The 24,319-nt window shown below is 41.6% G+C and overlaps 1 long non-coding RNA gene across 1 annotated transcript in view; it reads right to left on the minus strand.

The window, feature by feature from the left end:
• Nucleotides 1–4,839: 4,839 nt before the first annotated feature.
• The window catches only part of LOC101935102 (uncharacterized), a 69,179-nt gene continuing 49,699 nt past the window's right edge, over nt 4,840–24,319 (minus strand). Inside the window, exons 2-3 of the long non-coding RNA XR_256176.3 lie at nt 12,166–12,285; nt 4,840–4,957 (exon numbers count right to left, since the gene is read on the minus strand). This is a non-coding gene — a long non-coding RNA (uncharacterized LOC101935102). The remainder of the gene's footprint in view (nt 4,958–12,165; nt 12,286–24,319) is intronic.

Genomic DNA, 24,319 nt, shown 5'->3' on the forward strand with positions numbered 1-24,319 from the left:
TCTACATTTCCAGGTCTTAAAGCAGTTCTGTGTAGACTCAGAATAATGTAATAGACCTCCATCCATCCCAGTTTCCCATCTGCCTTTTATAGAACTGATTCCACGTAAGCAGTGCTAGATACTAGTAGCCAGTGCAATCATAACCTTTACATTGAGGGCAAGAACTACAGGAACTTCAACTCTCTGAACTTCTTAGGTATCTAACATATGGTGGGTTCACCCAAGAACAACTTGCACACAGTAGGATCATAACCAAAAAAGGAATCATCACTCCTGGTTTGGGAGAGAGAAGGTAAAGGACATACAGCTCAACATGCAAAGCAGTTCAACAGAAGTTGCACTGAGCAGCATTAAAAGACATGATAGCTTGACAGTTATAACTGGAACTCCTATCTCAAGAGTGTGAGTATCAACCTCAGACTGTTAAGAGGTGGGGCACAAACCCCAAACAGGTTGTGACTTCTATACTTAGACTTCACCAACCACGTATGAAGTGTAAACTCCTCAAGTACTATAACAGCCTAACCATGGAGTCACTGACAATCCCCTTTGGTCTGTCTTGACACCTAGCCAAGTTTGCCTTTGTGATAGATGGCCCCTTACACCAAAAATCACAACAAGATTCGGGTTACTCCCAGTCCGAAAGGACCAGTCACTTACCCCAAGTCAATTGCACTTTAGATCTTACACCAAAGCCAACACTAGAATAAACTAATTAAAGATTTATTAGCTAAGAGAAGGAAATAAGAGTTATTTACAAGGTTAAGCCAGGTAAACATACACACACAAATGAGTTGCAGTCTTGGATCCCAAGAGGTGACAGAAGCTGCTGTAATATGCAAGCTCTATAGGGCTAACCAAGGCTAAGCATTCATTGATTATGCTTAGAAATCTTTGCCCCTCAGAATCCAAGCAGTAGAAAGATCCAGTTTCTTCTTGTCAAGGATTGTTATTCCCTTCCTCCCAGAGTTCAAGGTGAGGGGATGAGTTCTCATGCACGGCTCTTCTTCATGGAGGGTGGGGAGGAATGCAATACACAAAGTCTTTGTTCTTTGATGTTTCAAATGATTCATTTGGTTTCAATGGGCTTTTTTGGTGGGCAGGACCTAATACCTTCTCTAGGAAGCCAGCATTTTAATGCTTCTTTCCTGTTTGGGGAATAACAGTTACAGAGGATTAGAATGCAAATACTCAATATAACCTTATAACATGGGGGTACAGATGTTATAAGTGAGATTACTACATGCAGCATACTATAATTCTAAACACTAAACACATCTGTGGCAGGGCGACAACTCATCGGTGCGGTGCCTCCTGCTGGTCATCCTGGGAATTAGCTCTTCCAGCCCAGAGCGCCCTCTGCAGGCCGGTGTCTCACCTGCTGCTGGCCCCCGTGTCCCTCCCAGGGCCCTGGGGCCCCTCTACATCAGGGTTCTGTGCCCGGCAGTAACTCGCAATCTGGGTCTCCCCACCCAGGGGAACCCCCAACCCTCTATCCCCACCTTGCCTCAGTGGCTACTGCCAGTCTCCATTTAGTCCCCGCTCACTGGGGCAGACGGCAGTCTGTAAACTACTCATCATCAGCAAGGGGGGTTGGACCAGCTACCTCTGCCTGTTCCTGGGCTGCCTCTCTGCAGCCCTAGTACCCTTTGTGGGTCCTTAATTCAGCCTGCAGCCTGGTACTTAGCTAGGCTGGAGCTCCCCCGCTCCCTCTGCCCTTCCCTGGCACAGCTCCACCGTAGGTACCCTCCTCAACTTCCCAGGCAGCCAGGTCCTTCTCTCTTTAGTAAGCTAGAGAGAGTGTCTTCTAGTCTCTGGCCCTCAGCCCTCTTATAGGGCCAGCCGTGGCCTGACTGGGGCGTGGCCCCACCTGTGGCTGCTTCCCCCAATCAGCCTTGCTTTTCCCTGCTGCAGCCCTCTCCCAGGGCTGTTTTATGTCCTTCAGGACAGGAGCGGGGTGACCACCACACCACAACATCCTTATAAACTTAACATCTGTTTTAACAGTGATAATACATAGGTAAGCCATGCTGGTTTCCAGCTATATATTGGTCAGTGCTGAGTTGAGGCCTAGGTCTGCCAGTATCACAATAGCCCCTTAGGGTAATATGGATGACCCCTTTTAGTCTAAACCTGTTTGAATATCTGTGGGCCCATGCAGTCTCCAGAGGAAACACATTTTAATAATAAAAACTCTTCCCAGTAGGGATTCTCCAGTCTCAAGGACCTATCTGTCTGAATAGGCAATCCCTGCCCCCCCCCCCCCCCACACACACACACACACTCCCTGCTTTTCTAGATGGAAACTGCTGCTATGTCAACCTGATCTCCTTCCTAAAGGCTGGAACACCAAGCCACTGCCCACTTGTGGTAAGACATCAGGCCCACTCACTCCCACTGATGACTAGAACTCAAGTCTAATCTGAGTCTCTCAGTGACATTTTGATCGCTTGAACCTTTGGGCTGCAAGCCTCAGTTCTCTCCACACAGGTTCAGGCAGGTTACAGTACCTTAACTGATTATTAAAATGAGATATCTCCTTTTTAAATCTGGGCTCTCACCACTGAATGCCATATAGGACAAGCACCAAATGTCATATGGGGAGGGAATCCCTTTCTCTCTGGAGGCATCTGATTCCAAGCCTCTCCTCCTCCACTGATATGAGCTGCGGGAGAAACAGCAGAACTCCTAGCACCTGCAATGGTGCAAGGTTAGATATAAAATAGCAGTATCTCTTTAAGCAAACAAGATAGCTACTAGAGCAAGTCAGCCTTTTCCCTGCTCACAGGTCTCAAAGCACGCTCATTTTCTGCATTAATCAATCTCTTTAACAAACAGATGCAGCTTGTCTACTCTACACACAGTGTTTATATGACAGAGCTGTCCACTAAATGTTTCATGAGTACACAAAGTAAGCAAAGAAAAGTATAGAGGTGTGTGCTTATTTATTTCAATTATCATTTCCATTTTAAAAGCATTATGGAATTATTTTTGAGGAGCTAGTTTTCTCCCCCTGGGGACAAAACAATATAGTCCTCCTCAGCATGCTTTGCAAGTGACCTCTTTCCAAATTATTAGGGTATGTCTAAGCTGCAATCAGAGGTGTGACTGTAGCTGGTGTAGATATACCCCAGCTCACTTTGATAGAGGTACTAGAATAACAGTAGCAGTGAAACTGCAGTAGCACAGGTGGCAATACAGCCAAAGTACCCAGGCTCCCAGACAGGATTGTACATCCTGTGCTCCTGCAGCTTCACTGCTACTCTTACCGGAGCTAGCTAGATCAAATGTGGCAGTCATACCTATTACTCCAGGGTATGCATACTCTTAGAAAGGGATGTTCTATTGGGACATATTGCATATCTTGACCCTGTTATGCCACTCGGTGCAAAAGAAGTCAGAAAGCAACTGGAGCTGCTCAGCTTAGAATTCTCTTGGGAAGGAGAAGCTCTCCAGTGAGTGCAGAAGCACTGTACATGGTTCCTATCCCAGGTGCTCCCTTCTCCTGCGTAAGGGGTGGTCAGAGGCAGATAAGGGAAAGGCTGGATCACCACTGCACCTGAGCAATCCCAAGGTGGTGTATGATTATAGCCAGCAAGTGTAAGTTAGAGCCTGCCAGGGATCAGAGCCAGCACAGATCTGCCATGAGAACTGGGAGCCATAAATGGCTCCCCAAAAGCTCCTCCCGCACTACAAGAGAGAATCAGGACCAGTATGTTTTATCTTCTGTGAGATTATTAGTTAATGTTGTACAGTAATTGGTGCATATAGATCAAAGCACTATATGCATTTTATGTAATACTATGTTCATGTCACATTCAACTTTAGATTGCCACAATCTGATGTAAATAATTTAAATCATGCTACTGGAAATGAGATACAATAATCTAATGGTTCATTCCCCTCTCCTCCCATAGAATAAATTAGGCCCTGAAAATTTTCTCTTTCAATATGCTTATAAACTAAAAATGTGCAATTACTGTAATCAAGCCAAATTTATGTTTGTTAATTATACTCTCTCAGCAAAGTATAAGTGTTGGACATTCCCCCTCAGAATTCTTTAATGTTAATTCCTTCCAATGCATTTCACCCACATTTAACAATACCACTGCTCAAAGTATTCATGCTCCCGCTGCAATAAAATCTCCAGATTTTATGTAGAATGAATGCTGAAATTATCCCTTGCTCTTGATAATTATGCCTTATGAACTGATAATTATGTCTTGTGGTGTTCTGTTCTGCATTCATTAAAAATATATATAAATTTGAGAACTATCATTCTCTCACAGTACTAAAATATACCTTCTGACCAATGTTTTCAGAAGTGGCCACTACATTGGAGTGCCTCAGTTTTTGACTAGTCTATACCTTAAACATTTCAAACTGAGCATTTAATATCAGTGAATATCAGTGAAGTGGGTCAGCATGGGTTTTATACTGTATGTTATGCTACGGTGTTCCTCCTGAGGGCCTCCCCAACCTCCTATTGTTCTCCACTTATTTTTTCAATGAGCATTGATTTGCCCCATCTCCATAAGAAGTTCCACTTCCTCAGCCTGTGAAACTACTGAGATCTACACAAATCTCAGGGTGCCCAATGGAGACAAGGGACATCCACATGCATGGCTTTTAGCTCCCCTCTGCCATGCATCTCAGCAGTTCCCACTTGCCTCTGGATGGAAAGACAGTTGAAGAACTTGTGCTTGCAGATCTCCCTGTCCTGATCATAAATGATCTTACAGACTCCCCAACTGCAGGAAGTGAAACTTCCCCTAGTGTGCAGAAGAACACAGTGTATGTTGACAGAGCATCAGACAGTATTTACTTCCACGACTTTTACCTGTGGAGCTGAAGCAGAAAAGAGTATGAAGAGACCAGCCAAGTCCAACACAACCTCACAGCCACAACTGTCAGGGCTTTCTCCGGCTCCACCGAGCCAGAGCCAGTGGAAGGGCTGCTGTTGGGTGAAAAGGAAAAGATGAAGATGTTGCAGATGTAAAATCTCTCATGTAGATACTGGTTCCCTCCATGTGTAGAAGCAGAAGGAAGCATGGGCTCATTCTCAGCTCTTGAGGACAGGAACTGTGTCCTGCAATATGTCTGTAGAGCACCTAACACAAAAGAGCCCTGATTCTGACTGAGATCACTAGATCCTACTGCTATAATAGAAACAATTATCATTTTAATACATTTGGTTGTGAATTAATATTTGGCAATTTTCTTTGTCAGAGGCAGACTACAAATGGTTAACAAAAATTAATTAACAGGGAAAGGTCAGATGGAGTACAGCTATCACATACCCAAGACCTATATTGTTAGGCTACAGCTCAGTTTAAATTTATGGTACCACACTCCCATTTATCTTTAGCTAATATGAGAGTGCATAGCACTGGTTATGATGTTAGTCCAGAATACAAAGATTAAAAGCTATAAGAAGATGTGGGTGATGTTTTGGATTGGACTAACAAGAAATAAAATAGACTAGTTTTCAATAATCACACTCTCTCTGGGCCATGGAAAACAGACTGGAATTTATTTTAATTACATAATCTCCCTTTAATCTAATGGGCCTTAAATTTAAATCTGAGGCATGAATTAACAACTCCCCACTATGGCTCTGTCAGGGTTCCCTCCCCACTCTGAACTCTGGGGTACAGATGTGGAACCCGCATGAAAGACCCCCTAAGCTTATTTCTACCAGCTTAGGTTAAAAACTTCCCCAAGGCCCAAATTCTTCCTTGTCCTTGGATGGTATTGCTGCCACCACCAAGTGAGTTAGACAAAGATTCAGGAAAAGGACCACTTGGAGTTCCTGTTTCCCCAAAATATCCCTGCAAGCCCCTTCACCTCCTTTCCTGGGGAGGCTTGAGAATAATATACCAACCAAATAGGTAAACAAGGTGAGCACAGACTAGACCAGGGGTCGGCAACGTTCAGCACGTGGCTCGCCAGGGTAAGCACCCTGGCGGGCCGGGCCAGTTTATTTACCTGCTGACGCGGCCAGGTTTGGCCGATCGCGGCCCCCACTCGCTGCGGTTCGTCGTCCCGGGCCAATGGGGGCGGCGAGAAGCCATGGTGAGCACATCGCTCGCCTGCGCCGCTTCTCGCCGCCCCCATTGGCCCGGGACGGCAAACCGCGGCCAGTGGGGGCCGCGATCGGCCGAACCTGCCGCATCAGCAGGTAAATAAAACTGGCCAGCCCGCCAGGGTGCTTACCCCGGCAAGCCGCGTGCCGAATGTTGCCGACCCCTGGACTAGACCTTTGGGGTTTTAGGACACTAAAAACCAATCAGGTTCTTAAAAGCAGAACTTTATTATAAAGAAAATAGTAAAAGAAGCACCTCTGTAAAATCAGGATGAAAAGTAATTTTACAGAGTAATAAGATTTAAAACACAGAAGATTCCCCTCTAGGCAAAACTTTAAAGTTACAAAACACAGGAATAAACTTCCCTCTTAACATAGGGAAAAAATCACAAGCTAAAACAAAAGATAATCTAATGCTTTATAATCCTTGCTTTACTTACAATTTTTGTAATCTTAGATGCTTATTTCAGGTAGGGTTTTAGGAGAGGATTTTTTCCTGCCTGGTCCCTCTCTCTGTCCCGAGAGAGCACAACAAAGAGAGCAAACAAAACCCTTCCCCTTCCCCTCCAGATTTGAAAGTATCTTCCTTCCCCTTGGTCCTTCTGGTCAGGTACCAACTAGGTTAATTGAACAGAGTAATCCCTTACAGGTAAGTGATTCTGTACCTCTGGCCAAGAGGGATTTTATATTACTGCATACATAAAGGTTGTTACCCTTCCCTTTATACTTATGACAGGCTCTAATCCTGCCATTGGATTGCTGCAGGGATCCTTATAACCTCTCAGAGCCCACCCAAATCCAGCTACAGACTGGGGTCTCTACCGCTACCCATCTGAATTTACTCTGCTCTATTTTCTGTATTCTGGTGACCAGGATTCCATTTGTGTTCATTCTTTATTTTATATGAAACACTTTTGTGTTTGTTTATTAGAATATGTTTTTATTTCAATTATCTTCCCCTTCCTCCAAGTGTGTGGAGAACATGACAAGAACAAAAGATTAATTGAATGATGATCATACAGAGCTGGACTGTAACTTTACCATCTGCACTAAGTAAGGGGCAATACCAGGGGGTTAACTGTGACTCTCAATGTAATAAAAATTCTCTCCTTTGTTTCCTCTTTGTTCCAGGGTTCTCTGTAAGTAGCAGACCTTTTCCCATTCTGGGCTAACACAGCTGTGCTAACCAGGGCATTGGGATAGATACCAAAGGCTCCACCCATTTACTATATCTGTCCAACCACCTACTCCTTGCCCACCTGCAGTGGTTATCTGCACCTGCAGTGTCTTAAGGGCAGAGCACAATCCTGCCTACAGCAGTTACATGACTTTTTACATTTCCGAACTCTGAGTAAGCCTTCCATGGCTGGGAGCTCTCTTTTCTGTGTTTGTACATTGCCCCGGCCTAGATTGGGCCTTTGAGTGTTATAAATATTTAATAATAATGAGGCAATTAAAACTGTTTGGATTGCAAATGTTAGCAACTTACAGTAATATGTACATCTTTATAGGATAGAAATATTTTATACAAACTGTAGCACTTGAAAGGGCCAATTTTAAAAATGCTGTCTGCAAAGGACCTCAATTAAGGCTGCTTATTTCTTTTTCCTGATGCTTTAATAAAATTCCAGAGAAATGGAATAAAACTGGCATTGTTTTCTATTCTTCAGATTGCCTATATTTATATCAATAATGCAATCACAATAACTCTGATATAAAAATACCCATTTTTCCAATAACCATAATATAAATTCTCAAATTACTCTATGGATCAACTCATGTTGGACCTCATTCATACCACTAAGCTCCACTTGTACCAATGACTTCATTGTTTCCATGGTAACAAATATACTTTGAAAGGGAAAAATGCACAGAGCAATGTAAAAACAGGACAAAACCTGATCAGAACAAGAGGCACATACAAAACATGATTATGATGAATACTTGATTATTGTCATTTGGCTTGAAAAGACCTGCATAGCTCATGCATAAGAATGTGTTCATCCTCAAAACAGCAGTAACATTTTTATAGCATCACTCCCCCATCTCTTCTTCCCACCTTTCCTCCCTCTAATATCTATCTGTGGTGTTTCTAGTGCACTCAGCACTATAGCATCTAGGCATCATATTAGGATAAGGTGGTAAAATTCATATGAACTCACTTCCTGCTATTAATGAGATCTAAAACAAATCATTTTATTCACAGTAATGACAGAATTTGAAATGTTCATCAGATAAATTACACAATTAAACAATCAGTGGGGCCAACGGATGATCAGTGTGCTAAAGGAGAACTCATAAGAATGTCCATATTGGGTTAGACCAAAGGTCCATCTAGCCCAGTATCCTGTCTTCTGACAGTGACCAAAACCAGGTGCCCCAGAGGGAATGAACGGAACAGGTAATCACCAAGTGATCCATCCCCTGTCACCCATTCCCAGCTTCTGGGAAACAGGCTAGGGACACTATCCCTGTCCATCCAAGCTAATAGCCATTGATGGACCTACCCTCCATGAACTTATCTAGTTCTTTGTTGAATCCTGTTATAGTCTTGGCTTTCACAACATCTTCTGGTAAGGAGTTCCATAGGTTGACTATGCGCTGTGTGAAAAAATACTTCCTTTTGTTGGTTTTAAACCTGCTGCCTATTAATTTCATTTGGTGACCCCTGTTGTCAGATGCTACTGGTGTGGTGCTCTGCTTTCTCCTGTGTTGATATCACTCGGCTGCGTGCATGTGCTCCCTCTGTGTGCTGTCCCAGCTCTGCAGATAGCTGACACAGCAAACCCGACGAGAACCCCCAATGACCACAGACTCTAGTAAGGTATGAAGGCACCTCGGCCAGGTTTATTGTGACCTTGGACACAATTGCAGTTCCCTGTAGGTTTCTTAGCCTAATTCAGGGCATGCTACGAGAAAGTGCCTCTTGGCAATGGACTCAGCTCAGTCAGTGGCGGGACTTTCCACTGCCCCCTCGGCTGGACAAAGACACCACCCCAGGGATACATTCTTATACACAGGTACAAACAAGTTACACATCACTCCTGACGTATTGAGGTGCAACCCCTCTACGTAGCAAGGTACAACCCCTCTACGTAGTAAGGTGCCGCCTCTTACCTTGTACATGTTGGTTCGATCAAAACAACTCTATCCATCATTTTACCCTTTTGCCCCTGTCATTGGGATGGGTCGGCCTGTTCCATGTTATCTGTGGAATGTTCCCGTATAGTGTACGTTCTGATATCTGGTGTCCAGTACCTTTTAGGTATGTCTCTTTTTGCAGCATCAGCTCTTTCCTTGCCAGCTTCTGTGAGCAGGGCCTGCCTCTAGCTCACAGCTTAACTTTGCTTTATGTTAACAAAGTCTTGACCATTACTTTAGTTCAGGCCTTAATCCTCATACCAGGCCTCTGATACAAAGGTTTATTTCTCAGGGCCTCCTCTTACTACAACCCCTAGTTCTTGTGTTATGAGGAGGAGTAAATAACACTTCCTTATTTACTTTCTCCACACCAGGCATGATTTTATAGACCTCTATCATATCCCCACTTAGTCATCTCTTTTCCAAGCTGAAAAGTCCCAGTCTTATTAATCTCTCCTCATAGGGCAGCAGTTAGCACAACCCCTAAATCATGTTTGTTGCCCTCTTCTGGACCTTTCCCAATTCCAATATATATTTTTTGAGATGGGGCAACGACATCTGCACACAGTATTCAAGATGTGGGCATACCATGGATTTATATAGAGGCAATACGATATTTTCTCTCTTATTATCTATCCCTTTCTTACTGTTAAATTTAAATGTATTATGGTCACTATTTCCAAGCAGTCCAGCTATATTCACCTCTTGGACCAGATCCTGTGCTCCACTTAGGACTAAATCAAGAATTGTCTCTCCTCTTGTGGGTTCCAGGACTAGCTGCTCCAAGAAGTAATCATTTAAGGTGTCAGGAAACTTTATCTCTGCATCCCGTCTTGACATTATTTCCAGTCAATATAGGTATAGTTGAAATCCTCCATTATGATTGAGTTTATTTTAATAGCCTCTCTAATCTCTCTGAGTATTTCACAGTCTCTATCACCACCCTGGTCAGTAATATATTCCTACTGCTATATTCTTATTATTAGAGCATGGAAATAATATCCATAGAGATTCTATGGTTCTGTTTGATTCATTTAAGATTTTTACTTCATTTGATTCTATGCTTTCTTTCATATATAGTGCCACTCCCCGACCAGCACGACCTGTTCTGTCCTTCTGATCTATTTCGTACCCTGGTATTACTGTCCCATTGATTAGCCTCATTCCACCAAGTTTCTGTGATGCCTATTATATCAATCTCCTCATTTAATACGAGACACTCTAGTTCACCCATCTTATTATTTAGACTTCTAGCATTGGTATATAAGCACTTTAAAAACTTCTCATGTTTTAGCTGTCTGCTATTATATGATGTAATTGAATGGGACTTTTTTTTCATTTGACTGTTTCTCATCAGATCCTACCTGTATTTTATCATCTTCCATCTTCTCCTCCCTCCCTTAAGGGATGTTACTGTCCAAACCATGTGCTCCTCCGCACCTGCCAGCTTTACCCCAGCCCTTAGTTTAAAAACTGCTCTACAGTCTTTTTAATTTTAAGTGCCAGCAATCTGGTTCCATTTTGGTTTAGGAGGAGCCTATCCTTCCTGTATAGGCTCCCTCTTTCCCAAAAGTTTCCCCAGTTCCTAATAAATCTAAACACCTCCTCCCTACACCATCGTCTCATCCATGCATTGAGAATCTGCAGTTCTATTTATCTGACTGGACCTGCATGTGGAACTGGAAGCTTTTCATAGAAAACTACCATGGAAGTCCTGGACTTCGATCTCTTACCTAGCATCCTAAATTTGGCCTCCTGGACCTCTCTCCTATCCTTCCCTACACTACACATAAGTCTATCTAGATGTCTCGTGAGATCCACAACCTTCTCACCAGGCAGGCAAGTCACCATGCGATTCTCCTGGTCATCGCTAACCCAGCTATCTATATTTCTATGATCGAATCCCCCATAACTATTACCTGACTCTTCCTAATAACTGGAGAGAATAACTCAAAGAAGACAAGACCATGCAGAGAAGCTATATGAATCCTTTGCATTGGTCTTCACTGTAAAGGATGTATGGGTGATCCCCACACCCAAGCCATACTTTTTAGGTGACAAATCTGAGGAACTGAATCTGATTGAGGGGTCAATAGGGGAGATTTTGGAATCAATTGATAAATTAAGCAGTACAAAGTCTCCAGGACCAAATGACATTCACCCAAGAGTTCTGAAGGAACTCAAATATGAAATTGCAAAACTAACAACTTTGGTATGTAATCTATCGCTTAAATCAGCCTCTGTACCAGATAACTGGAGGATAGCTAATGTCATGCCAATTTTTTTTTAAAAGGCTCCAGAAGCAATCCTGTCAATTACAGGTTGGTAAATCTAACTTCAATACCAGGCAAATTGGTTGCAAGTATAGTAAAGGCAGTGGCAACTGATTCTTCCTTCCTCTCCTCTCCACCCTAAGGCCCCACCCCCCCGGCCAAGTCAAAAGCGAGAACCAGGCCAGGAAGCCCAAGCCCCTCCACTTGCTTAGGGGTGGGGAGGCGAGAACAGTCCTTGGCCCATTTCTCCGCCTCCTGGGTTCCCCGCTCAGGCCAGATTGGAGGGTCCGCAGCTTTCCACAACTGCCCACTGGCTCTTACCCTGACCTGGCTCTGGCACCTGGCCTGGAGGCCGAAGAGTTGCAGCCAGGCCATGTTGTAATCTCCTCACGTTAGGCGAATGTTGTAGGTTGCACAATAAAGTTTAAGTTAAGATACTTCATGTGAATTTATGTAATAGATATAATTTATGAAAAAAGCACTATTCACATGCTTCAAATTAAACCCATGCATATGTACTTTCAGGATTGGGGCTTAAATATAGTGGATCTTATTGTATTTCAATTCCCTTTATTACTTATAAAATACCTATGAACGTAATATTATGTAGTTTATTTACCATTTATGAACACTGAAAAAAAACTATATCGTGAATTTAATTCTCACCGTTAAAAGTCAGGAAAGTCAGATATAACGTTCTCGATACTTCCTTACTTCTGTTCCCTTTTCTTATTGGGATAAGAGTCAGAGGAGTTGAAATCCACACCTTTGAATCTCCAACACTACCTGGAAAAAGCAGCAAGAGGAAGCTTGTACGATAGTGATTCATTTAATAAAAGTTGTTTTAACTCATGTCTCGAAGCTAGAGGTGTCCCTGTGTCATCATTAACACTGTCTTCTTAATGAGATGCTAGTTTGTTCTTTTTACCCGCAGCTTTATCCTTTAGCTGCAATATTGTGTCCTCCATGATCATAGTGCACTCTTAATGGCATCTATTAAGAGGTGTAATTATAATTTATAGCTGTTTGTTATCTGCGACAATGAGTAAACTGCCAGAATAAAGCAAGATAGTAACCTAAATAAATTCAGGCTAAAACCAGCTTCAGAAAAGAAAAAACCCACCTGCATTTTCAGTTAACAAAAAAATAATGTGTTATAAGGAGTCAAGCAAATGAGGTTTGAACTTTTTCTTCATATGAAGATCTGCAGATAAATCTGAGACTTGTGCATTAATTTGAGAAAACTAAAGTAGGCAATGTTGCCAGCCCAAAAGGCCTGAGGAGGCAGCAGCGGGGTTCATTGCCCGGTGTGCTTCGGTGTGCTAATGAACACACCTAGGTGGAGAAGCAATCCAAGTTTATTCAAGAGCTCTGAATAGGCACTAGGAGACCAGCATGTCTCAAATCAAGCACAGCACATACAAGCAAGTTTTCCCTTTTATATTCCAAGCTGTTTCTGTGTAAGCCTTTGTTCTGTTACTCCCTCTTACCCCTCCTATCCCTCCCTCCTCGAGCAGTTACAGTTAGAAAGATTCCCGTCCGTATGCTTATCTTCGACCTTGTAGGTTCATGCGCACGCAGTCTTTCCCTCCACCTTTTCTCCCGCATTATCACTAAAAGTTTTGCTAGTGTGAACGAAACTGCAGCTGTCTGCTAGAAAAAGCTGACCATTACATTTCTGCTACAGCATGTAAGCAGGTAGCATGGAGGTAGGTCAAAGTTCACAAGATGGAGTTACTGTGGCTCACCTAGACCCAGAGCAGGGGAGTTTCATCAGCACTTATGGCCTTCCACTCCCCCGAGTTACCTGGTAGCTATGCCTAGTGACACCAACAGCAAGAATAATTTCCCTCACAACTTAAGAATACCTCAGTGTTGGTAGAAAGTTATTCCTACCTTAAAATTCCCCTCCCCTCCCCAAGAAAATCAAAGAAAGACAGAAATTTTCTTCCTTCTGTTTCATTCTATGAGGAGAGAGAGCTCAGCTGCATAGATGCATTTTATCTGGATTCACCTTCCAAGGACACATTTATACAAGGAGATATAGTTGAACACAATACCACATCTGCTGTGCCTCTGCCCTAGTTTATACTCCCAATAAGAGTAGAAAGCATTCTTCTTAGATCTTGGTATGGTGACTATTGTTAATAATCCCCACACATCTGCATTATTCATTAAAAAATTAGTAAAAGAACCGAAATAGACTGTTGGTTACATTGGTAATGATCAGAATTCTTTATGCTGCACCCCGCAGGGTACTGTATATCTATATCTAAAATGCAGCTAAACTCAAACCAGTCTTTTGGCTGAATAATATCAGGTACTAACAAGTAAACTTATCTGGGAGCTATATTGTAATATTGCCTTTCTCTTTGAAAAGATTATTTTCCTTTCTGACTTGACTAAGTTAATCTCTAAGTACCAGCTCAAGGCTAAAAAAAAAAAAAAAAAAAATGTGAATGTTTTGAACTCACTAACTCAGCTTTTATTGTTTCATGGTTTCCTTATGCTCCACCTGTCTGTTGTATGCACCTATTATCTGTTGTCTTATACTTAGATTGTAATCCCCTCGGGATATCTTTTTGCTGTGTGTTTGTAAAGCACCTAGTATTTTGGTCAATGATTGTGGCCCCTACGCATTACTACAATACAAATAATAATAATTGTTACACATTTCTATTTGTGTTACACTGTTTAGTTTGTCATTTAGTTTTGCTCCTACATCTTATAATCTAGTGTGCAACCTTAGAGCTGTGGTTGGATGAAAACTAGGTGCTGAGCAGACATTGCCAGTTCCCACTGGAGTTAAAACAGTAGCTAGGATTTATAAAATATATAGGACAATAGCTTTGAAAACACGGCTTTTCATCTTAAAATAGAACCATGCAGTGAATTTAAAGAAGAGCTGACACGAGAAACTTTCACAGACATTACCTGAATTATATTAAATAAATCCAATTAACATATATGGAAGTTTGGACATGTGATTAATTGCAATTTTCCTAAGAGCTGGTTTTCACCAGAATGAATTAGACACACACTTAGGGATTATTTTGCATTTTTATTTCATGACTGGCCTATTTTCTTGATAGTTCAAGAGGCATAGAGACCAGAAGAAAATCTTTGCTGCTTTCTCCAAAGCTTCTGAAAAGATGACATTATGGAGCAGATCTTCAGCTGCTGATAAAACAGCCTAGCTCCACTAAAGCCAATGGAACTAGGCTGATTTATACCAGATTGAAGATCTGGCTTTTTATATTTTGGAGGTTTTATTACTATTACTGGTATTACCATGATGATTAGTTTTCAGATATTGACTGCAGTTCTGAATGAGCTGGTGCTCCAAGCTGCTGAGTTCCTCTGACTTTCATCATTGTTCAGTGAAGACAAATCCTTACACAAATTGACATTTGACTGCAATAGGAGTTGAAGGTTCAAAAACTCTTCCACATAGAAGTAAGGAAAGTCATTCCCTTATTCCTACATGTGCTTCTTCAACACTGATCTGATCAGTCCTGAGGAAGTAAAAGCAGTACAGAATCCCTCCCCACCTATTCCTGGATTGGAATCTACAGAACAGCTCTGGAGAACAGGGAGCTCCTGAAAATGCCACTTTCTGTCCTTCAAGCACCCTTCACAGCTTCTTCCTGTTCATGCTCCATAGAGATATTTTCACATATGATAGAATGAACCAGAGTCAGAGCAAAAAGAAAAACATAGCTTGTGAGTTAGTTTGAAGGGTCATATAAAAGAGCAATGTGCTCTCCACTTACATCCTGACAGCACTGAGCACCATGCAGACATCCTTCCTCACTAGATCTAGGCCTTATGATCCATAAAATATTTTGACAGACATATATATAGTATATTCAGACAGCTGAGGAGAACCCTGCCTCTTCCCCCATCCCTCCTTTCGCCACTCTCCCCCTCCCCCAGCTCAGACATTAGAGAGGGAACTGCCTCCCAGCTGTTACTTCCAGCAGATATTACTGCGAAATAGTAATATAACCACCCAGATGGGTTCCACCTCCTCTGTCCAAGGCAGCTCTGAACAGCTGCACAAAGCTATGTAGCTGCTCATGGGAAGATCAGGGTTCCATTTCTCTTCTAATGCCACATGGCCAAGGTAAATTGAGGTTCTGAAGGCAACATGGTTCAGAGATTTGTCCCAGAGTAAAGAAAAACCATAAAGATTCAGCTAACTTTGTCTCTAAATTTGTTCTGATGTATATTAAAGTTAGTCTCCTGTTAGTTCTAATTCCTACTTTAGCAGTATCTTTATTCATAAGAGTATCTTTGAATTTATTTTATGTCATAAACAGTATTGTCATACTTTTATAACAGAAAGACCAATTTCATTCCTTGTTTTAAGCTCATGCATGACTGTGGGGACTGTTTTTGAGTATGTTGTCTCAAAGGCAAATTGTTCATGGATCCAGCTGGAAAAGCTTTAGCAAAACTTACTTTCTGCTAGGGTTAACACATAGCAATGCTGTATTCATGGATTTAAAAGAAGATTCTGCATGTCTCACGTGTCCAAAAGGCAGGCATAGAATCCATTTTAATTGAGACCCCCATATTCAGGAGGTTTTAAGGGAGGCTAGAGGGTGATTTCCTCTTCCCCCAAACATATCTATGCTTTTTAATTGCCAAATAAATTATATACATGTTCTAGATACACACAAACACACAGAGATATATAAATGCTATATGTTACACAGCAGGTAGAAGGTCCTCCATGGATTTTAAAAGATGCTACAACTACACACTAAGCCCTGATCATTCTATAATATTCCTTGCACTTATACATCAAAATAATGGACTAGGAATAAGGAACATTGTCATCCTAGAACAAACAGTCAAATTAATTACTATTAGCACACTTCATTAACTAGACTGTAGCACTCTGAACCAATCTGCATGGAGGTGCCACTAGAAGACAGAATTCTGATTTCCAACACGTTAGGTGAAAAATGTGTATTATGTTGTGAAGTCTAACTGATTCTCTCTAGTTGGCTAGACCAGGGGTAGGCAACCTATGGCACGTGTGCCAAAGGCGGCACGCGAGCTGATTTTTAGTGGCACTCACACTGCCCGGGTCCTGGCCACTGGTCTGGGGGGGCTCTGCATTTTAATTTCATTTTAAATGAAGCTTCTTAAACATTTTAAAAACCTTATTTACTTTACATACAACAATAGTTTAGTTATATATTATAGACTTAGAGAAAGAGACCGTCTAAAAACGTTAAAATGTATTATCGGCACGCGAAACCTTAAATTAGAGTGAATAAATGAAGACTCGGCACACCACTTCTGAAAGGTTGCCAACCCCTGGGCTAGACAAACTATCTTCCATTATCTGAATCACCTTGCAGATTTCCAAAGCACCATTTAAAATAGTATGCACTGGCATTTATTTCACCATTCTGCAGAGGAAATAAGATGAACTTAGTGATGGGCAAACTTAAAGAAGGTTCAGACAGAGGGCAAATACAAAAAACCCGGTTCCTATTCACTCATATTAAAAGAAACACAGAAAAAAAAAAAACAGAAATTTGCTTCACCTGTCCTCATGTTTCTTTTATATTTTGCATTCTCTGAATATTGTAGTATGAATTTGCTGAGAGGAATGTTAATGGAATCAGCAAATTTTATAAGCACATTTCAGAATATTCATGGAAAGTGCATTTTGAACTTTGAAACACAAATATTCACACTGGAAAACTGACCAGGGAACAAACACTCCAATTTCTTTCTAAATCAAATCATGTCCATTAGTTAAGCACATCCAGCTTTCTATTAAAATCATACTTAACGCTTACACAGCATTTGTCTTCCATAGATTTCAAAGCACTGTACAAAGGAAGGTATCATCCCCATTTTACAGGTGCAGAAACAGAGAGGTTAAGGGCACACAGCATGTCAATGGCAGTGCCTAGCCTAGTGCTCTATTTACTGGATCATGCTGCTCTTCCCATGGGCTTGTCTATAGGAACAATTAGTGCATTGCAAGCTGGGATGTAAATCTGCCTCAGAGTAGCCTGCTACACAGTAAGTGTCTATGTGGTCCCTGATGCCACGCACTAAAAGTTCTGTAGTACCAGGGCCAGCTCTAGCTATTTTGCCGCCCCAGGCAAAAAAAAAAAAATGGCAGCCACAGGGAGCGTGTGGAGCAGCCCACTCGCAGCTGGGCGAGAGGGGCTCCCCCCTCCAGCCTTGAGGTGTATCTCCCGGCCGGGCAGGTGGAGCCCCCGGGGGCTGCAGGAGGTGCTGGCTCAGCCGCTCCTTTAAAGGCGGCTCGGCCAGGCCGGGCTCAGAGCAGCGCGGGAGGCGGAAGCCGGTGCAGGCGGCAGGGTGTGGCGCGTCCCAGAGAGCCCGGCGGCACGGTGAGTGGTGGGGATCGCTAGTTCGTGCCCCTGCAGGGCTGGGCTGGCTGCCCCAAAATTGTCCAGAATGCTGCCTCTTACAATGTGCCACCCCAGGCACGTGCTTTCTCATCTGGTGCCTGGAGCCAGCCCTGGGTAGATCAATGCACACAAACAAACTTCTAGTGTATGGAAGCAGGGTCCACATGGCCACTAAGTGCGGAGCAGGCTAGTGTGAGGTAGATTCACACCCCAGCTTGCCACACTCTTACTATTCATACAACAAGCCCTGTGATGCAATTTGTTATATCCAACCCAAATTCTGTCATGTTCCCCATCCTGTCCTTCTGCTAGCACAATCAGCTCTCTCTAGCTGATCCTCACAATACAGTTCTAGTGACTTCCAGTCACCATTATTTTCTATATTTCCTTCACACTTCAGCCCCTCTATTTTCACCTCTCTAGCCCACAACCAGCTCCATTCTTCTCCTAGAGCCACAGTAAACTGCTTTGCAGATATTTGCAAATCTACTTTGCAGATATTTTCTGACAGTCTCTGCTGGACATTGACTGCCTAATATCTTAAAATATTTTCCTTTCTAAGGCTCAACTAGTGATGTATAACATTTGAAGAAAGTAACCAGCACAGATAATCATAACAGCAAAAAATCCTTTGTATACAATGCATAGAGGTTATCAGCAAAGGAAAGGCTGTGTTTGGGACATAGTCTTAAATCAGGTAGAAGGTTTACCTAACCAAAATTACCCCACACTTTCAAAAATGTCTGGCTTTGATCAGGACTGTTCATAAATTTCTCCACAGCAGTTTGACCATCCCAAATTCCTATAGGCTGTAGTTTTCAATTGTTGCATTGTATCAAGTTTCAGGACACATGGCAAGTGAGTGGGACTTGACCAGGCCTTGGAAAAAATGAAGCCCACAAATATTTGCACCAACTTTCTCCCCTCTGCAACAATCGTCCACGCATATCAGAGATTTTTGTCCTTCCTCCCTACGTAAACTTTCCCAATGGCATAACTGGGAAATGAGATTCTCACAATAATTTTTGTATGAAATTCCTGCTTGTGGATGATGCACGGCTGAACTTCTATTTTATCATATTTATGTTTGATGTTATAACCTAAAGTAAAATTCTCCAAATGGGACACACTGTCGTTTCCTCCTATCTTTTTCTGCCTGACCCCCATGCTGTTGGACACTCCTTAAAGCTATGTTCTTCTCTGAAAAGTGACTCTAAAAAGCTGGCACAGTTGGGCTCCATTTTTATTGTGTTTCACTGATTCGTTACCAGATTTGCTCAGGTTTCAAGTTTTAAAAAAATGTCCATTCTAAATGCCAGTCCTGGTAGACTCATCATAAAGCTCATTGGGGTTCTTTATTTTCCTTGTATCGCCACCAGCAAAAGGCTACATTATACCTTCAGTTACACCTCTGCAATCCCACTGAAGGACAAGGTGGCTACATACCCGTGTTTCTGAAAGCAGAATTTGGCCCATGCTTTCTTTACTAATAGTGATGATGTATGAGAAGGAAAGAACCCCAGCTGGACACTCAGACTGGAGGCTAGAACCTTGCCAGTGGCCAAGTTCTGCTTAACACAGGGAAGTAGATTACAGCTCCCTGATCCAAGCCTGTGCTAGCCCAGCCATGAATTAAAGAGCCTAGATGCTATTCTAATTTATGCTGCTGGCTTAGGGTCTCAAAGGGAACATACAGCTTTGGAGGATCAGTGTACAAGAGCTACAATCTATCACACCTCTCTCATCCAGCACAACTCTTATTATTTGTACTGCAGTAGCACCTAGGAGCCCCAGTCATCATGGATCAGGACCCCATTGTGCTAGATGCAATACACAGAACAAAAAGATTGAAGTGGTCTTACGCTGGTATGGATGTGTCTGGTAGTAGGGAACAGCTCAAGCAGGAGCTGGTTTTGCCAGATGAGAGTTCCCCTCTATCAGGAGAATTATCCATTGGCCATTTGCAGGCAAAATCTATCCCCTTTGTGCTTGCTAAGCAATACATCATGGGGCCAGATCATAACTGAGAATCTGACACTGGGAGTTCGCAATGCTGGTATTTGGTAGAGGAAAAAAATCCAAGATGTTTTTTAACTGAAAATCAATCACATTTGATATAGAGTCTCAGGACACAAACATGGAACCTAAACTGTCATTTTTAGAGAGCACAACAGCACTTCAATATGTACTTGAAATCTGTGATAGCTCCAGCCATTCAATTCTCTTTCATGATGTAAGTGGGTCTCATTCTGGTAGCAATGCTTGTCAATTCACAGTATTTGCAAATATTTTTAAAATCTGCTTGTGTTCCAGAAGCTATATATTTGAACTTTTAATCCCCTAGCATGCACTAACTGCTTGTTCTATTTAACAGAAACTGAGGCAATATAGTAAAAAAAAACCTATTAAAATTTATCATAAATCTTTCATTTTTACTCTATATGTGTAATTACTTCTACTAATAATTTCAGACTCATTAGTTCCAGATCTTATTTAGCTAGATAAAAGAAAAATAAATAACCAATTGGCTTTACGTGCAAAATAGTTAAAAAATAATCATTTTTTCCCCATGTGAAACAAAGTTCCATTGAAATAAGAAATTTGCTGTAGCCCTGGTGCCATGGCTGGGTGCATTACCAATGTAAACAAAAAATTACAGTCTCTGATATTCTACAAGGCAGTTGCTAAACTAAATTAAATATAGTGGGAATTCAGGGATCATACCAGGTGTGGGAGGGGGCATAGCCAGCGCACACTGTGCTCCAGAGATCCTGGATCAATGGAACAGAAGTCAGAACAACCCAAACCAGCCCCCAGAATTAGGGAGTGTGGGGATCAACAAGGTAGCAGAGAGCTATCTATATCCCCTCCTCCCTCCTTCTCTGGAGTGTCTACCAGAACTCAGGAGCATCTGAGGATCTAAATCCTGGATTCTTGAGCATGGAGGGGGAACACATTCAACTCTACACGTTCTCCTGTTAAAGATCTCTATAATGTTCATTCATTTCATAGCAAAGCTGTGCTAGAGTCAATGGTACTTGTTGCCAGGCTTCCAATAAATTGCTATTATAATCAATAGTAAGATTAGCTAGACGTCTGTCAATAATTCCCTTCATCAAGAAGGCAGTGTTTAGTGGTGCACTTTCCAACTATTATACAGGGATTTAGCATTAAGACACAGAGAATTTGTACAGCTAAATCCTCATTCACTAAAGTGAAACTTTCCCCCTTTGTTTTTAGTATTAGCCCAACTCATTTCCGCTTGATTATAGTCTTAGAAGTACAGGCAAATACACAACAGCACACCTCATGATTTATGTGCACTGTATAGCCTCCATTGTTGTTGGTACCATGAGTAATGTCTCTCAGTCTGCAATTAAGATGGCTTTGTTTCTGTTGAGACCTGGAATTTAACTCACTTTTGAATCATATGCTGCATGCTTTTTGGAATGTTAGTGAAGTTGAGAGTGTCGGTGAATGTGTACTGACACATACTGTGAGCAATTTTAGCTCTCCCCTAAAACTATTTAATGTTGCACGTGAAACTTTTTAATTCATTCTTGTGACTGGACTGTCTAATTGCTATATTCTCTTTAACAACTTTTTGCCCACAGACCATTTCAATAAGGTTAGTTATTGACCTCCTCCCTGATTTATTTGCTTTGAATTGAATAGACATGATGTATTTTTTTATCTTGGCAAATGTAAGCAATTAAATCAAATTAATTCAATGTGATTTACTGAAGAAGTGGCTTGTTTCATGTACTGACATCTTCAGTGACAACACTTGTACACTGCAGCAAGTCATGCTGGAAATAGCCCTCCTCTGAGACCACAATCCAAGAATCACTCTACATAGCAGAAAGCTGAGTTTCAAACTTCAGAGTGTTTTAGAAAATCCCTTTTAATGCTCCGAATCCATTTCAACCTGCATAACCATGACAAAGCCTTTCTCCCATGCAGCACTGATGGGCAAAGTGAGAGTGACGTACTATCCTTTGGAATTTCCAGGCTAAGGCTCTTGTGGATGATGTCATAATTAGACACTGCGGGTAGTGTATTTTATTCTATTGGGATTTGGGGGGCTGGGTGGGAGGAAAGGGATTGTTCTCAATTCATTGCTTCATTCTCCTTGTATTTAAGGAAGCTGGTGGTATTAAACAGTAGCAATGTCATTCACACTGCTAGACTTAAAGGGGACCTGCACCCCATTCTCCTTTTCCCTGAAATCTTTACCTTTTTTACAGATAGCACCTTAGGATACTAAAACTGAAACTATCGGTATTTAATTTACTTTTCACTATTTATATTTCATGATTCTGGCTAAAATGTACCTTGGAGTGAAGTACCAACACAAGGTTCTTCATGTCATCTCATTTCTGCTGTGGGGATGAGCAGGGAGAGCTGTAAGCAGAGCAGTCATGCAAGGGGACTTCTATCTCTGAACTGGCGTAGAGGGGCTGCAGCTTCTATTCCAACTCTCTGAACCTATTCCCACAGAGAAGAAAGACTGTAATGTCATCCTGCCCCTGCATTTCACCCCTGCCCCCCAAACAACTGCATTATTTGCCTGCATAAATCCCAGTTACTCAGGCGTAATGCAGGTGAAGATAATTTCACTCTACAAACATTTTTTCTCAGCTTGGATAGTCTGTTTCATTCATTTATATGTAGGCAGTGATTCCCATTCATTTATAGTCACTTTCTAGTCAGTTTCACCTTCAGACTCTCAAGCACTAGCTCAATACTGAAAGTTCTTAGATTTTAAGTCCAGAAGGGACCATTGTGATCACCTACTCTGACCTGTGCATAACACAGGCACAGAACTTCCCCAAACAATTCCTCAAGCAGAGCTTTTAGAAAAACATCCAATCTTGATTTTAAAATGGTCAGTGATGGAGCATCCACCATGACCATTTGTAAGTTGTTCCAATGGTTAATTATTCTGGCTGTTAAAAAGCTACACCTTATTTCCAGTCTGAATATGTCTAGCTTCAACTTCCAGTCATTGGATCATGTTATACCTTTCTCTGCTAGATTGAAGAGCCCATTATTAAATATTTTCCCATGTAGGAACTTACAGACTGTAATCAAGTGATCCCTTATCCTTCTTTCTGGTAAGCTAAATAGTTTGTGTGCTTTGAGTCTAGCATTATAAGACATGTTTTCTAATACTCAAATCATTTTGGGGGAGAAGGATAGCTCAGTGGTTTGAGCATTGGCCTGCTAAACCCAGGGTTGAGAGTTTAATCCTTGAGGAAGCCATTTAGGGATCTGGGGAAAAAATCTAGCTGGGGATTGGTCCTGCTTTGAGTAGGGGGTTGGACTAGATGACTTCCTGAGATCCCTTCCAACCCTGATATTCCATGATTTTTGTGGCTTTTCTCTGACCCCTCTCCAATTTATCAACAACCTTCTTAAATTGTGACCACTAGAACTGGACAAAATATTCCAAAAGCAATCGCACCAGTGCCAGATACAGAGAAAAAATAACCGCCCTACTCATACTTGAGATTCCCACTTATATATCTAAGGATTGCATTATCCCTTTTAGCCACAGCGTCACACTACGCACTCAAGTTCAGCTGATTATCCACTATTACCCCCCAAATCTTCTTCAGGATAGAATCCCCTTTGCTGTAATACAGCCTACATTCTTTGTTCCTAGATGTATGAATTTACATTTAGCCATAGTAAAATATATATTGGTTGCTTGTATCCAGCTTATCAAAAGATCCAGATCACTCTGTGAGTGACCTGTCCTCTTTATCATTTACCACTCCCCAATTTTTGTGTCATCTGCAAACTTTATCAGTGATTATTATATTTTCCTCCAGTTCGTTAATAAAAATGCTAATGTATGGATTTCAAACATTGATGGGGAATATTTAAATAAAAACCCATGTGCAATTTCTGTTTTAAAACTCATATTTCTAGAGGTGTTAAGCCCTGTAAAAGCTTATTTTTACACAGAGAAAAAAAGAAACCACTTTAGGCTAAATTCAATTGAACGGTGTCTATTTATGGTTGTACCAGCATTCTCATTATTGATCCCAATTTTATTTTTTGTGGGGCAAGAATCTAAGACTGTAATAAAAAATGTCCTCAAGATTAAAACTTGGCAGTCTGATGCTTTTTCTAGGAACAATTTTATTTTTAATAAAGTTTGAAAGATCCTGCATTCCTTGCACATCCCAAACTTCTACTGAAATGTTTTTTTTTTCTTGTTACTGTTTGTTTGGGTTCTTATGAGTTGCAGGAATAACTGCAATCCCTCAACAAAAACCACCACTCCCCACGAAAAGTTAGTTAATGGTATGAGGCACTTTAAGATCTTTCACTTTAAAAAAAATGCAAATTGACAGGTGGCGAGTCTGTGATATGGTCTAATAAACTGCTCCACCTATTCAGCA

This window comes from Chrysemys picta, chromosome 7 (genome assembly GCF_011386835.1).
Source record: "Chrysemys picta bellii isolate R12L10 chromosome 7, ASM1138683v2, whole genome shotgun sequence".
NCBI classification, from domain to species: domain Eukaryota; kingdom Metazoa; phylum Chordata; order Testudines; family Emydidae; genus Chrysemys; species Chrysemys picta.